The sequence below is a fragment of the Nicotiana attenuata genome, unplaced genomic scaffold (assembly GCF_001879085.1).
Source record: "Nicotiana attenuata strain UT unplaced genomic scaffold, NIATTr2, whole genome shotgun sequence".
Classification (NCBI taxonomy): Eukaryota; Viridiplantae; Streptophyta; class Magnoliopsida; order Solanales; family Solanaceae; genus Nicotiana; species Nicotiana attenuata.
The window spans coordinates 16,943-31,422 of NW_017671398.1; positions in this window are offsets into that span (position 1 = coordinate 16,943).

The window sequence follows — 14,480 nt, forward strand, 5'->3', positions numbered from 1 at the left end:
TTTTGTTCTGCTATCCAAACACTTTATCCTTTGTTATCCCTTTTGAGCCTCATTTATTTTCTTTCGTACCCCTCTTTCGGAATCAGTAACAACTTGGGAGCTCGAGCAAGGAAAATCAGTGAAGAAACAAGAAAACATAGTCCAAAAGAAAAGAAAAGGAAAAAAAAAAGGAAATAGAAAAGAAAAAAAAAATGAAAAGAGAAAAGAAGGCAAAAAGAAAAAAAAAAGGAAAAAGAAAAGAAAAAGAGAAAAAGAAAAATGAAGAGAAGAAAAGAAAGAAAAGAAAGTGGAAGAAAAGGAAAGATTGCAACAACAAAGTAATTTCTATGACCTGAACTACGTTCGACTTGATCCCGAAAGGGTACGTAGGCAGCCTCTCCCTGAGGTTCAGTCACACCAAAACAAAATCCCAAAAGTCTGCACGAAAGAAACTGGGACAAAAGTTGTGGTCGCTGTGAGAGATTTGATTCCGAAAGTTGTAACTGTGAACCCATGTTAAGTTGTTTTGAGCCTTTGATACCCTTTTTTCTAACCTCATCCAAAAGCCTGCATTACGGTCCAAAGAAAGACCTTCTGATCAATCTTCAGGAAGTGCCAATACGAGCAAGTAAAAGTGATTCACGTCAGCAGCAACACTTCAGTGCAAGAAGAAAATGATAAAAATGAGAGAGTCTTATTGGTGAAAACCCTCACGAGCACCGTAAGGCGAAACGAGTTGAGAGAAATCGAAAATGAGAGAGTCTTATTGGTGAAAACCCTCACGGGCATCGTAAGGCGAAGTGAGTTGAGAGAAATCGAAAATGAGAGAGTCTTATTGGTGAAACCAAAAAATGAGAGAGTCTTATTGGTGAAAACCCTCACGGGCACCGTAAGGCGAAGGTGAGTTTTTCAGACAGGCAAATGAGACAAATCTGTGGTCAAAGGCTGCTCAAGACATTGCAAGACGAGCAAGGTTTGGGTTTGGGTAAAAAATCAGGTTATGAAAATCCGAAACAACAAATGTGGCAATTGAAAGTTGATTGGTTAGACAGACTGGGCTGGTTAATCCAAAATGCATGGCACGCTCAATGGTACCAGCTGCTCCACTCAGATAAGTCTTATTCTCTTCTTTCTTCATTACAAATCATTCGTTCTCGGATTCTCTTTATCCTTAACCCTCGAGGTCGTTGCATTTCATTCTTTCGAGGTCTACCTTTAAGATGTTTCAGTGTCAGTTCTGTTCGAAACAAAAGGAAGGAATGTCAAGGCTAACTACCAGCTTCCTAGTTGTACAGACAGGGCCAGAATATATCAAAGATGTCAAAAGGTAAGGTAATTCATAAAGGACCACTGGAAGTTTCATCGATGGATTAATCAGATAATTGTGGGGAAGAAGCGAAGTTTCAAAAAGAGGGGTCAGAAACACAAAAACAACAATACGGGATAGAACACTTGGGTCATCAGAGTCAAGGGGTTGAAATTTGGTCAGGAAGTCGAGGGGATTAAAGGCAAGTCCAAGGAAGCGGGACGGAGCAAAGCCCAGCAGCAGGGATGTACCTAGCAAGAATGCCAGCAACTAGCCACCATTTTATATTGACAAGATTTTTCTTTGATTGAAACAGGGGCAGACATTTCGTTCGTTTCGGAGAAACCCTCCGTAAGGAAAGGTAGCACCCAAACAGGCATGACTGGAAACTCTCAGGACCCTCCTAGAAAATGGGACTTAGTTTAAATCTCAAAACAATCATGAATAGCATAATTTAGCATAAATATAAGTTGGTTTCAAAGTTTGCATGTTTAAGATAGGATTCAATTAGAAGTTTTCAGGACCCTCCTAGATAATGGGACGTAGTTTTAAGGTCTGTTTAGATAACAAGATATAGATAACAAGGTCTGCTTAGGTTAAAACTGTTTTTTTTACTAGAAGTTGTCAGGACCCTCCTGGATAATGGGGAGTAGTTAAGACCTATTAGATAACAAATGTAGTGGGGGTAATACCTTTAGAAGATATAACTTAGGTTCGTAATTGTTAGGAATTGTCAGGACCTCTCTGGATAATAGGACTTAGCTTTCAAATCCTTATAATAGTTGGTAGAATGATTCAATTTAACACTCACATCTGTGCCCAGTTACCAAACTGGGGCAGAAAATTTTCTTTGTTTGTTTATTTTGTTGCAGTCAGGAGCCCACCTAGAGAATAGGGGAATACTTTTCAGGTTCAGCAATCAGGAGCCCACCAAAAGAACAAGGGAATACTTTTCAAGCTTCAGCAGTCAGGCGCCCACCTGGAGAACAAGGGAAGTACAATTCAAATTTTAGATTTTAATTTTTTATATTTGATAACATGTTGCACCCAGCCACCAAACTGGGGCAAAAAATTTTCTTTGTTTGTCTATTTTGTTGCAGTCAGGAGCCCACCTGGAGAACAAGGGAATACTTTTCAAGGTCAGCAATCAGGAGCCCGCCTGGAGAACAAGGGAATACTTTTCAAGCTTCAGCAATCAGGCGCCCACCTGGAGAACAAGGGAAGTACAATTCAAATTTTAGCTTTTAATTTTTAATATTGATAACATGTCGTGCCCAGCCACCAAACTGGGGCAGAAAATTTTCTTTGTTTGTTTTGTTGCAGTCAGGAGCCCACCTGGAGAAAAAGGGAATACTTTTCAAGTTCAGCAATCAGGAGCCCACCTGGAGAACAAGGGAATACTTTTCAAGCGTCAGCAATCAGGAGCCCGCCTGGAAAATATAGGCACATATTTCAAACTGTGGCAGTTCAGCATCACTCGGAAGAATGGCGAAACATCTCCAATCTCAATGCAAGGCAACAACGTAAGAATTCCAGTGGAAGAATACAAGTTCAAGGCAACACAAGAGCAAGTTTGAAGACATAGATAGGACCTTTTTGTAATTCATAGCTTAGGCTAGCTTCTTTTTATTTTGACATGGTGTAATAAGGAGGTCAGCAAGCAGTAGCAACAGCAACAGCAGTGAACTCACAGCTTTATGGTAGTCCGAGCTGCCAGACATTCCAGAACTATACTAACCTGATTCCTTTTCAGCCAAGGATATGTAGGCAACCTTTGAAGCAGGGTTCGGTCAGACGGTTTTCAAAATTGCTTCTCATGGAGTGCCAAACAGGCAAAAATCTCTCATAGTTGCTCATTTATCTTTGCACGAAAACTCTTCGTGTTTCCGAGCAAAGAGGGGCAGCTGTGAGCACGTGATTTTTGCCTCGCTTGAATCATTCCTATAGATTCCCTAAAATTAGGATTTGCCTTTTATTATTTGATTTCTTTTTTTAGAATTTAATTGTGTGATTTTTTATTGGTGTGTGCATGTTTGGTTTAGATAATTCATTAAAAATACAAAAAATATTGCGTTTGCATTTAGGATTAATTTTACATTTTTAGATTAATTAGTAATTAGGTTTTTATAAAAATACTAAAATCACAAAATTTGATTTGTTTGTTTGGTTTAAATTCTAGTTTTGAGTTTATTAGTTTCCCTTAAATTGGTATTAGTTTTAATTAAAGCTTAATTAGGTAGGTTGAATTAATGTTTTAATTTTAGTGTTGTTTTAAAAGTTGAAAAAAAAAGAAGAAAAGAAAGTAAATAAAAGAAAAAGAGTTAAATAAAAAGGAAATAAAGAAAAAGAGATAAAAACAAACAGGCCTGCTAAAGATGTAAGCTTTGGGCCAATATCAAATGGCAATTCACAGGCCCAATCTGTAAAACATGAACCCGTCCAACACAGCCCATACCCAGCCCACAAGCCATCCGGTCCAGCCCCCCTAATAACCCAAACGACGTCGCTTCATGGGGTTAAATCAGGACCGTCGAGGTTTTTTGATCGGACGGTCCTGAAGCTAGGGTGTCTAAGTATAAGAATGTCCAAACGTGCCCCCTACCCCCCTCTCGCCTCCCGTCTCTCACCCCAAACCCTAGAGAAAACCCTAGCCGCCATCGATTCCCTCACTGTTTCCACCGTCTGCCGCCGCCGGAAATCGCCCACGGCGGCGGCGAGTCTCCAATCACCACCATTTTTACACCCCATGACCTCCTCAACTCCCCCGTTCCAAATATCCAAGTAATTTCCCTCAAACATCAACCAATCTCTTCAAATCTTAGTTCAAAATTTTCCGGCCAAAACTCAACCTTCTCCGTTCACCACCAAATTAACACCATGGAACCGCTTTGTTCTCCTCTTTCAAACCCCCCAAACCCCGTCCCTCGAACCTAAACGGAACCTCTCGAATATCAATTTGAAGTTTCCGGCCAAAACCCTAGGTTCCCCAAACCCCACCAAATTGACACCACGTGACCTCCTCACTTCCCTCATGTCGAATCCGTCATTAGAAGCACTCGAATCTCGCCGGAGTTGGTTGAATTGTGAGGTGACAAGTCGGCAGAACCCTAGAGTCACAATCGGTGAGTTTGTTCCAATTTTGTTTTTGTTTTCTTCTTTTTGCATGTTGTTTTGAGCTAATTCCATGATTGTTTCTGTTTCACGAGTCTATTTTTCAATTTCGTCATTACCTTAGGTATAGGTTTTATTCAAAATGCCCTAGGTTTAGTTTTGATCATTCATTCCAAGTCGTGGAGTTCTTTCTTCCTTGTTCGATCATTTCTTGTTTAAATTGATGCTGTAGTTTTAATTTCTAGGTTAATTTTCATTTTGATTTTTTTTTTTGCCAATTCTGTTTGATTCTGATTATGTGTTGGTTTCTGATTGTTTGTTTCTAATTTGTTCTAATTTCTTATTTTAGTTGCGATTATTAGTTTAATTCTTTGCTAATTTGTTTTGATAATTCCTTAATCAATTTTGCTTAGGCTTTGTTTAGTCTTAATCTATTCGTTAGTGTGCCCTTATTATTGTTTAGTCAGTAATTAGTACTTCTTTAGTTCAGTACTTAGTTTTAATTAGTTTCTTAGGTTTAGTTTATGTTGATTTGGTTATAGCTGAATTGGAGGTATTTGGTTTGACTATAGGTGAATTTAACTAGGATAAACAGGGGCTGAGGTATTAGTTAGGACAATTCAGTATTTTTGGGATTGAATGAAGGGTAGTTTAGGTATTCCCATGTAGAGAAATGTTGTAGATAAAGCTAGAATTCCCTAGACCCTTCTAGAATAGGGCCTTAGTTTAACTTTCAGAAATTTTAGTGCAGTAACTTGTGACACAAGTTAGAAAACAAGGGGTTAAATGAGTAAATAAAGAAGGACTAAAAAGAAAACTGAAAATCTGAGGGCTGCCCTCATTTTGCCTATAAAAAGGCATGCCAATGCCTTAGAGAACAAGTTTTCAGCTCCAAAAATTCCCCCCAAAAGGTGTTCTACAACCCCCAGATCTGACTTTGAATTTCAAAATTCAAAAAGCCAAATCTGCAATTCTATAGTTCCCTGTAGTCGCAATTATTCAAAAATCCAAAAACAAACAAAAATACAAGAGAAAATAAAAATAAAAAAAGCACAGTTACATTGATTTTTAGGTTAATTTTGATGTCTAGGCTTTGATTCTCATCTCTTTTAGTTGCTGAAGCTTTCTGAAGTGTACTCGGGTTTAGTTGGGTCTGTTTTGGGTTAAAATTGATGTTGTAAAATCTCCAGTCCATTCCTGGGTATTTTTGAAGCTGTGTTGGTTCTAAATTGTCACTGTCGTTGTTGCTTAACTTCGTTATTTGAGTTCTGGTTGCTGCTCCTGCTATCTATTGCTACTGATCATTCTCCTTTCTTCTATTTCATTGCACTTCAGGTATACATTTCTGGATTCACTTCGATGTAATTGTGAATTGGAGTTGAAATAAAGATGTTCATCAGTTCTATGTGCGAAGAATACTTCCTGCTGTTTTAGTTTGTAGTTAACTAGCTGTTCATAACCGTTTGATTAGCCTTTATTGGTGTTACATGGACAGTAGGTATACGGATTGTATAAATAGGATTGCTGTTAAATTCTGTAATTAAACAATGGACTGTTAAACCCTATGAACTTTGTGTGGATCAATTGTATGGCTGTGATTTCAGTTTTAGCCTAGTTAGTGTTAGTGACTCACTGCACAAATTAGAACTTGAAGTTTAAGTTTAGAACATGAAGTTTCAAATTCGATAATTCCATATGTATTGACAGCTTAGTGCATTGTTGGTTTTTTTCGTCTAAATAACTTCAGAATTGTGAGTTTGCACTCGAATGGCCTTAATTCAGTAGCAGGAAATAACTGATTAGTTAAGTTCAAATCAGGAATTAAAAGCACCATTGGAATACGGATGGATTAACTGTTTGGTTTTTCATTATGTTAGTTCACATATTATATTAAATAATAGTGGTAGTTGATGTTAATTGAATATGATCGAACAGTATAGTTTTGGGTTCGCATAATCGTGGTCGTAAGTTGGGTAGTCACATTGGCATGTTGATAAACTGTTCTCGCCCATAGTTGTTAATCGCTTTGAGTAATTAGGGTGATTCCATTTGAGCTTTTGGACTGTCCGGGTTGTGAAGAAGGGACTCAATAGGCCCAAAGTTAATTTGCTCTTGGGTATCTAGATGATTATTGGCCCAGGCAGTCCAGTTCTAGTGCAAGTAAAATCTGGGCCTGCCGCCCTTCCTATTGGGCCAATGTCATGGAATTGGCTGAATTTCAGCCCTTTGGTCCTAAAAATCGTTAGGTTCGGACAAAATAATTAATTAATTAGGACATTTTCTTTTATTATTAGAGACAAATAAAAATAGAAAATCATAGTTGCTTTAGGCTTGCCTTTTAAATAATAAATGAGAAGAGCCTCGCCAAACAAAAATACATAAATTGCGGGGCCCTCAATAAATGTTTGTGTTAAAATACTTAGATTTCAGGACGGGCCGTTTAGCGAATTTCACGGCCTTCCCCAAAGATAATAATGCGTTAGTCTCCTTAGGCCCGTATTTTAACAACATTACCTTCCTAAACTCGGGTGCGCATTTATGTGACCCAAATCCAAATCTCAGCGAAGTCAAAATGTGTCAAAAATCGCGGGTGCATTTATGCGACGCGGTTCGAGACATGTTTTCACGACGTTGCAATTCTCTTTAAAATAATAATAATAAAAGCGTTTAAAAAGCACATAGACTAAAACATGTTGTAAAATCAGATAAATAAGCCAAACATGACAGTTGAGCGACCGTGCTAGAACCACGGAACCCGGGAATGCCTAACACCTTCTCCCGGGTTAACAGAATTCCTTACTCGGATATCTGGTTCGCAGACTGTTAACAGAGTCATAATTTCCTCGGTTCGGGATTCAAACGGTGACTTGGGACACCATTAATCTTCCAAGTGGCGACTCTGAAATCTGAATAATAAATCCCATTCCGATTGTCCTTTAATTGGAAAAACTCCTTTTATTATACCTTTCACGGGGTGTAGTAAGAGAAAAATGAGGTGTGACACCAAAAAGTTGATTGCTGCCAACTCCACACTACTATAAAGTAGGAAGAGAGGGTCGCAATAGCTTTTACCCGATATAAGGGTCGGGATTGAACTCCTCAGAGAGCTAGAAATTGGAGCTGGGTATCTATCTAGACTAGAGTCGTGTAATTGTTCTAAATGTCACTTCCAGCATTCTTGGGTTTTTCAATTATAAACTACTATTATCAAACTACTAATTGAAACTAGATTATGCTACGAAATAATTGCTAAGGTTGTATCTAATGGGAAGAAGGACACTAGGGTCGTGACACCACCTAGGTGGTTAATTGACGGGTAGATGTTACTAAGATTCGATTGACATAATTGGGGCTTATGCTATAACCGTTGCACAATTTTACCCACTCTCACACCTCTCGGTAGAGAGAGTGATTTTGTCCACTTGACTCTCTCGAGACCAAATGGGTAGGCAAATTAGATCAAGCAACTAGGGTTCAAGTAGGGTGATTACTCTCTCGAGGTTTAACCCGTTAATTGGGACTATCATTTCTCATGAGTCCATCCCAATTCCTTGTTGGGTCAATTTTGGGGACTTAGACTCTCTTTCTCCAGAAGAGTCAAATCCACAAAGCACAAATCAGTGTTTGCAACCACCAATTTATAGATTAAAACATAAAATCAACCCAAATAGCAAACACCCATAGTCAATCTAACCCTAGATGGCAACACCCATCAATTACCCACACTAGGGTTGAGCCACAACCCTAGCTAATGGGTTTAGCTACTCATGCTTGAAGGAGAAAATGAAGAAATAGATGAAGAACAAGACATATTAATTAAATACTAAATTAAAGTACAAGAATCTATTGTTAATTTGAAGCTAAGATACCAAAAATGGCTACAAAATAGGTCTCACGAGCGCAGCTTAAAGTCTGGAATTAACTGATGACCTAAAATGGTAAAATGTTCTATTTATACTAGGCTGGAAAAGCTGGACAAAAATACCCCTGCGGGGTTAGTGCGGGCCGCATGAAATGGACCGCGGCCGCACTAGGCTCTTTGACTTCAATTCTGGGCTCTCTGAACTTTGGCTCCGCGGACCGCGTAGAATGGACCGCGGCCGCGGAGGCAGCTGGCGCGGTCCGCACAATCATGACCGTGGACCGCATGGCTTGGACTTGGCATAATTCCATCCCTCTGAATCTCTTGTCCGCAGACCGCACAAAAAGGTAGTGCGGCCGCGGAGCCTTCACTCGGACCGCGCTATATGTACCGCGGCCGCGTTGCCTGAATCCCACTTTTGTCAACTCTCTGAACCATCTAGCGCGGCTGCATTCGACTTTGCGCGGTCCGCGCTAGGCTTGTTTTCCCTCAGTTTACTTGGTCTTTGATACTTGAGCAGGTTTCACTCCTTTTGAGTCGATCCTTGACATTTCGTCACTTTATCGATCAAACCTGCAATCAAGCACAACTTATGAGCCTTTTGGGACTATTTTGTAACAATTTATATTAAAGCATAGGCAAGTAGGAGCATAAAACACGTTAAAATCCCTAGTTATCTACATACACGGGGTACTCAAAGAATCACGGGGCACAACCAAATATGAAGCAAAATAGGAGGACACATATGAATAAGTGGAACCCTGATCAAATAGAACTAAAGCATCTCTACTGCAAACTGAAACCGTACTTGTGATGACGGCATCAGAAGACTGAGCCTCAGGCCTGGCTGGAAAAGCATAACATCGAGGCTGGGCCCCACTACTCTAGACTGCATCTCTAGGACGGGCCTTAGCTGGCTGGCCTCCACCTTTAGGAGCCTGACCTCCACCTCTAATGGCCTGACCACCACCTCTGGCTGCCTGGCCCCTACCTCTAGCTGGCTGAGTGCGCGGTGAAGCACCCGGTGCCGTGACCATGGCACGAGAACCCTGATGCTGAGAACTACTCGAGGCACGAGGACAAAATTTAGCAATGTGCCTCGGATCACCACAAGTATAACAAGACCTCGACTGTTGTGACTGATGACCCTAAAACTGACCCTGTCGGCCCGAGTAACCACCCTGAAAACTCTGGAGCAGAGGTGCACTAATAGGAGCTGGTGGTGCACTGTAGGCTAGCTGATCAGAATAAGTATATGAGGACCACGACCACCTAAAGCACCATGTGATGCCTAGAGTGCTGAATGAAACGACCTGGGAGGATGGCCTCTACCAAAAGTACCTCGGCCTCCATATGAGGCTCCACTGAATCCACCGTAGTGACGCGGCGTCTTGTCAGACCCCTGGTCACTCCCCTAAGCTAACACCATCTCGACTCGCCTGGAAACATTGGCAGCTGTCTAAAAAGAAATCTCACTCCCAGTCTCCTTAGCCATCTGCAATCTGATAGCCTGAACAAGTCCCTCAATAAACCTCCTCACCATCTCTTTCTCGGTAGGAAGCAGAAGAATAGCATGACGGGTCAAATCCACAAAACGGGTCTCATACTGAGTGACAGTCATACTGCCCCTGCTGGAGACGCTCGAACTGCCTGCGATAGTCCTGTCTCAGGGTGACCGGAAGGAACTTCTCAAGAAATATCTTAGAGAACTTGTCCCAAGTAAAGGCGACCCAATTGGTCTGGTCAATACAAAGTCATTCCACCATCCCTTTGTAGAACTAGTCATATAAAATACAGCAAAATCGACCACATTGGTCTCCACTATCCTCATGTTCCGCAGCACCTCATGGCAGCGGTCAAGATAATCCTGGGGATCCTCAGAAGGCGCACCACTGTGGTAAACTAGAAAGATCTTGGTGAACTTGTCCAATCTCAACAAACCCTCGGGAGTCATAGCATTACCATCACTGGCCTGTGCCGCAACAACTGGCTGAAATACTCCAACTGGCTGAGCTGCTGGAGTCTGATACTGGGGAACCACCTGCTCCGGGGTATGAGTAGCAGGAGTCTGTGCTCCTCCCCCAGCCTGAGAGACGGTTATTGCCATGTGTAAAGTGCTAGTCTGGGCTATACTCTTCATCAGGCCCACCAAACGGACCAAAGCATCCTGTATCACTGGGGTGGCAATGAACCCCTCTGGGACCTGAGTTGGTCCTACTGGAACGGTCTGGGCTGGAGCCTCCACATGCAACTCCACTTGAGGCTCCGCCGCTGGTGTTGCTGCTCGAGCTCCGGGCTGAGCCCTGCCCATGCCTCTATCTCTGGCATGGCCTCATCCTCGTCCTCTGCCCCTCATAGGAGCTGCCACTAGGGACTATGGTTGTTGCTCAGCTGAAGATGCGGTATGTGTTCTCGCCATCTACGAGAGAAAAAGAGTAGAAGAGTTCAATTAGCAATGAGAGAACAAAATCGCAAGACAGAGAAGAAAAGAAGGGACATTGTTCCTAAACTCTGTAGCCTCTGGGAGATAAGTACAAACGTCTTCGTACCGATCCCCCAGATTCTACCAAGCCTGCTCGTGAATTGTGAGACCTAGGCAACCTAGTGCTCTAATACCAACTTTTCATGATCCGAAATTCCCACCGTCGGGACCGTGATGACGCCTAATATTTCACTTGCTAGGCAAGCCAACGTTAGAGATCATTAAGCCAATTCTTAAACCTTTCACTGATTAACAACAATTAAACCATAACAAGTCAAAAGAGTGCCGAAATTCATAACAATCTTAATATTTATACAGAACTACTCGGATCTGGAGTCACAATTCACGAACTTCAAAGATTTAACTACAAGTAAATGTCTGAAAGAAATACAACTGTCTTCGAAACAAAAGAAATATGAAAGAGAATGTATAGAAGGAGACGCCAGGGCCTGCGGACGCCAACAAGTCTACCTTGGGTCTACAATCAAGTAAAGTCAGCATCTATCCTCAGAATCAGCTCAGACCAGTATCGAAGTCTGCACAGAAAGTTCAGAGTGCAGTATCAGTACAACTAACCCCCATGTACTGGTAAGTGTCGATTCTAACTTCGGCGAAGTAGTGACGAGGCTAGGACAAGACACCGACAAATCAACATGTGCAGTATAACAATATATATACCAATAACAACAATAAGAGAAACAAGACAAGTAATATTGGGAGGGGGACATGCTGGGGGAATCACAAGATAAAGGATCACTGCAGTAAATAAGCACTTTGATTAACCGATATACTTTGAACAAATAGGAACAAGTAACCACAGTAAAAGAAGGTACACAGCATCACCCTTCGTGCTTTTACTCTCAACCTCACCATATGAATCAAATAGAAACAATACGGCATCACCCTTCGTGCATTAACTCTCTCATAACATGGCACGACATCACCCTTCGTGCATTAACACTCACAAAATGGCACGGCATCACCCTTCGTGCATTAACACTCACAAAATATGGCACGGCATCACCCTTCGTGCATTAACACTCTCTCTCACCAAAGCAATGAACAACAACAATAGGGAGATAGAAATAATCTAGAAGAAGTCTTACTTCAACATTTGGTTTCACAATACCAACCTCGACTTTGAATCAATACTCAATCAATACCAACATACATAAACATGATAATAGTTATCAACATAATGATTTAAATAGTCTAAACATGGATAATATAACCGAGGAAAGTAACAATTACAAGAATGAGACCCAATCGCATGCTATGACTCGACAACATCGCATAGGTACTCGTCACCTCACCTATACGTTGTATCCAACATTCAAACACGTAGTAAATAGGCAAATAATACCTAATCCCTCAAGCCAAGGTTAACCACGACACTTACCTTGCTCCGCAGTCAATTCAAATCTCTATCGGGCCTTTCCTCTAGAATTCGCCTCCAAACCACTTGTATCTAGCCACAATTAACTCAATAACATCAAATATTGCTAAAGGAATCAACTACAATGCATAAATTTAGATTTCCCAAAATTTCCCCAAAAAAGTCAAAAACCGACCCCGAGCCCGCTTGGTCAAAATCCGAGGTTCGGACAAAATCCATTTACCCATTCACCCCCCGAGCCCGGATATATAATTGGTTTTGGAATCCGACCTCAATTCGAGGTCTACATCCCCAATTTTCCAAATCCCTAGTTGCTACCCAAAACCCCCAATTCTACCATGAACACTTTAGATTTTAGGTTGAAAATTCATGAAATGCAATGGGTAATTGAAAGAAAGTTGTTAGAATCACTTACCGACACTTTGGGGAAGAAAATAGCTTGGGAGAATCGCCTCTAGGCTTTCTAGCTTTTGAAAATTTGAAAAAAAGGGTTAAGTCCCGTAATGGGACTGTTTAATAGCTGGGCGACAGTGTTCATCGGTTCGCGAGGACAATGTCGCATTCGAGAAGAGCTGAGCCTACTAGGCTTAAGCGATCGCGAATCCCTCTCCGCGTTCGCGAAGGCTATGCCCCCTGGCCTTCGTGTTCGCTTTCGCGTAGAAAGAATGACTGACCCCTCCCCCGGGTCCTAAATGCTTCGCGTTCGCGTTGAGCTAGTCGCGTTCGCGTATGGCCCCCATCGCTCCGCGTTCGCGAAGAAGAAATTCCGCCCAGCCCCATCTCACCCTTCGCGTTTGCGTGAGAACTTTTCACTTCATTCAAATAATAGTTGTACAGGCGAGCAGCCCTTATAGCAATAGCAAACGGCCTACTTATAGCCTATCAACAGGTCGCGACGAAGGAAACCAGAAAACACTGAAGCTGAAGAAAAAACCCAGATTTTCTAAGTTCAAAACACCCTGTAGCCTATCCTAAACTCACCCAAGCCCTCGGGGCTCCAAACCAAACATGCACACAAGTCTTGAAACCTCACACAAACTTGCTTGCGTGATCAAATCGCCAAAATAACACCTAGAACTACAAATTTAACACCAAATAAAATGAAATTTTCAAGAAAGCTTTGAAACTTCTAATTTCTCAACCGAACGTCCGAATCACGTCAAACCATTTCCTTTTCTCTCAAATATCACAGACAAGTCATAAATATTATATTGGACCTGTACCGGGCTCCGAAATCGAAATACGGACCCGGTATCAACAAGGCCAAACATCAATCAATTCTTAAAAACCATTAGATTTTCAGACTCTTAATTTTCAATAAAATTCATAGCTCAAGCTAGGGACCTTCGAATTCGATTTTGGGTATACACCCTGGTTCCATCGGGACCGTCAAAATACGGGTCCGGATCCGTTTACTCAAAACGTTGACCGAAATCAACTAAAATTAACTTTTAAGGCAAAAATTCTTGCTGTTATCAGTTTTTAGCATATAAGCCTTCTGGGTCAATACCCGGACTGCGTACGCAAATCGTGGAAGACTAGAATGAGGTTCTAAAGGCTTCGAAACACAGAGTTTGGTTCTAAATCATAAGATGACCTATTGGGTCATCACAATATTGTTAGAATACATATATTCTTCCGTTTCTTGTTCTCTTTTAGAGAGTGTTTGATAGAATACAAGTTGTTAGATAAAGAAAAGAACCACTAAAAATTATTACTTTCAAAGAGGAAGCCATCTTTCTTTAATGCACTTTGTTTTACTTTACTATACAAGGGCGAAGCTAGGCCATTCACTACGGGGTCGGCTGAACCCAATGTTTTTGGTCTAGACCATGTATTTGTCTTAAGAAATTCATCGAATATGCAAAAATTATTAATATAGAACCCAGTAACTTAAAATGACTAAAACCCCGAATCCATAAGCTCTAAATCCTGACTTCGCCTCTGTTACTCTAAACCTGTTTGGATGGGATTGTTGTAAATGACTTTTAAGCCGAAAGCCATAAGTTAGGAATTCTATCTTTTGGCTTTTGGCTTAATTTTGTCATTTTAGCTTAAAAATAAGTGCTTAAAAGCACTTTTTACTTTATCCAAACACTACAAAATGCCTTAAACGCTATTTTGGCTTAAAAGCACTTAAAATAAGCCAATTCAAACGGGCTCATAATATGATGATATGTATGTAAATTAACTTTTGCAATAATTATACTCTCTCCGGTCCACTTTAAGTAATTTTTTGGCTCTTTTCACACATATTAAGAAATTTATCTTTTAGCATTAATCAACAATAAAATTGACCATATTATCCTTAATTTGCTCATTGAAAATATAACAAACTACTCCT